This window comes from Schistocerca americana, chromosome 1 (assembly GCF_021461395.2).
Source record: "Schistocerca americana isolate TAMUIC-IGC-003095 chromosome 1, iqSchAmer2.1, whole genome shotgun sequence".
In the NCBI taxonomy this organism is placed as follows: Eukaryota; Metazoa; Arthropoda; class Insecta; order Orthoptera; family Acrididae; genus Schistocerca; species Schistocerca americana.
In genome coordinates, this window is record NC_060119.1 from 847190204 (window position 1) to 847193125 (window position 2922).

The window sequence follows — 2922 nt, forward strand, 5'->3', positions numbered from 1 at the left end:
ATAGTAAGGACAAAGCAATCCAGGCAGCTGCACCAGGAAAGACCAACAACAGTTCCTCAGCAAGCATCCAGAAGGCACAAGAAAAGCAGAGTGCCTCTCAATGCCCCCTTTCCCCCTCATCCTTGAAGGGACAGGATACAGGAAAAAGCTCACGATGTTTGGTTCGAAGCAGTCTCGAGTGCCACCAAATGTCATTCTTTCCCATCTGACTGATGAACACTGTGACAGCATCCATGGATGAGTGGATCACCTCACATGAGTGATCCATCATGCTGCTGCCCTCTCCATCCCACAGTCCTCAGGTCATCTTAAGAGGTGACCAGTACCTTGGTGGACAGATGAGTCCTGGTTCACGAGCCAGGAAAGGCGTGCGGCTCTTCGACATTTTAAATGCCGACCGACAGCAGACAACCTTAGGGCCTTTCAAGTCGTGAGGGCCAAGGCTCGACAAATCATTAGGTACAATAAGAAAAGGTCATGGCAGGTGTTCCTGGACTCCATCAATCATTCCACTTGTTCTATAAAAGTATTGGAAGCTATCCAGAGGTTTTCTGGTAATTGCAGCTGTTTACCGATAGTAGCAGTTCTGAAACAAGGGTGCCTCCAAACAACACCCAGAGACATTGCTCAGATGCTGGCCGAACATTTTGCACTAACTACTGCCAATGCAAGCCTGGATATGGTGTTTTGTCGCTATCATACGACTGTAGAGAGGGAAAAGTTGGATTCCAGGTCCAACAGTTCTGAAGCCTACAACTCCCCTTTCTCCATGTGGGAGCTCGAATCAGCACTGTGCCCAGTCACAACCAAATCTGGTACTGCGTGCTTCGACATTTGCCAGCAGCATCAAAGGAAGGAAATCCTCTTTGAATGTTTTAATCTAATATGGCAGACAGGCAACTTCCTCAACTCATGGAGGGAGGCAATTCTGGTCCCTATCCTCAAACCAGTAAAGAACTGCACGTGTCCCAGTAGTTATCAGAGTATTGCCTTAATGAGCTGTTTAGGAAAGACCCTGGAGCAAATGGTTAACCATCGTCTGGTCTGGTTGTTAGAGACCAGGCAACTCCTTAGTCACTCTCAGTGAGGATCCCAAAGTTTCGATCCACTGTCGACAATCTGATCCTCCTAGAGGTGGCTGTTCAGCAGGCTTTCCTCCAAAAGCATTACTGTATCTGCATATTCTTCAGTATAAGTAAGGCATATGATACTACTTGTAGACACTGTATTCTCGCACAACTGCACCATTGGAGCTTTCATGGCCACCTCCCCACCTTCATACAGTCTTTCCTATCTCAGCTGTTTTTTAGGACCTGAGTTGGAGACATGCTGTCTGATCGATTTGAGCAGGAGAATGGTGTTCCTCAGGGCAGCGTTTTAAGTGCTACCCTCTTTGCCATAGCCGTCAACAGTATCACATCTACAGTAAGGATTCCTGTACAATGCTCCCTATTTGTAGACGATTTTGCTGTTTTCTGTCCCTCCTCCAGTGTTGCAATGGTGAGCCGTCAGTTGCAACTTAAGTGCGGAGGTTAGAGGAGTGGGCTGCAAAGATGGGATTCCAGTTTTCAGCAGATAAGTGTGTGTTTGTTCATTTCAATCATTCTCATCATCTTTTAAATTTGCCTGCCTTGAGTATGGGGGACACCATCCTACATTTTAGAGGCACAGTGCAGTTTCTGGGCCTCATTTTTGACTCCTGATTGTCGTGGTTACCACACCTGAGAGACCTGAAAACCAGAACCCTGAAGGCACTAAACATCACCAAGTGCCTCAACCACAGGTGTTGGAGAACAGACAGCATGTGTCTCCTTCAGTTTTATTGGGCTTTTGTGCATTCCTTGCTTGACTATGGTTGCACGGTGTGTGGGTTAGCGAGGCCCTCTTACTTGCAGGTCATTGACGCTGTCCGTCATGAGGGGATTTGGCTGGCCACAGATGCTTATCAGACCAGTCCCATACCTAGCACCTGTGTTGAGGTGGGGGAACCACCACTTATCACCCAGCACCAGCTCCTCATGGTACATCAGGTGTGTAAGTTCCTTGCAGCTCCACCTTCACCCGCACGTCATACTGTTGCTCGTCCACCTCTGGAACGCCTGTTTTCCAGCCGTCCACAAGCCAAGTTGCCATTTGGGATCCACCTGCAGCGTGTGCTGGAATCATTTGGTGTGGAGCCAGTACAACCCCAAATCCAGGGTTTTAACCATCTGCTGCCCTGGTTACTGGAGAGGCGCAGAGGGATTTTAGATTTGGTGCAGTAAGGGGAGTTAGCACTCCTACTTCCATTTTTAATGTGATATTCTCTGGTATTTTGTCTGAGTACCATGAATATGTAGCTGTTTTTACGAATGGGTCTAAGCAGGGGACTCTGTTGGTTGCTCTGTCGTTTTCCCAGATTGTGTCATCAAGGTCTGACTGCCTCCAGAATTTACTGTCTTCAGCGCAGAATTATATGCGAGCTTGCAAGCACTGGAGCAGATGAGACATTCTTGCGGTGTTAGATTTCTTGTCTGCTCAGATTCTCTGAGTGCCCTTTACTCTCTCCAACATTTGTACCCAGCAGATACAGTAACTCAGAATATCCAGGATGCCCTCCTATAACTACAATGATGGGGAAGGAGGTATCTTTCTGCTGGGTACCTGGGCACATTGGGACTGTGAGGAATGAAAGGGCAGATCAAGCAGCCAAGGAGGCGTGTCATGATCCTCTAGTATTTTGGTGTGCTATCCCCCTGCATGCTATCATCTCGCAGTTAAGGTACAAAGTCATGTGTCAATGGGAAGACAAGTGGCTGGCAGTGACTGATATGAGCTCCATGTCATCAAGCCTGCAACTCAGCTGTGGAGTACATCAGAGAGACGAGGTCCTTCTTACTCATCTTCCCATAGGCCACAGCCCTATGACACACGGATTCTTAC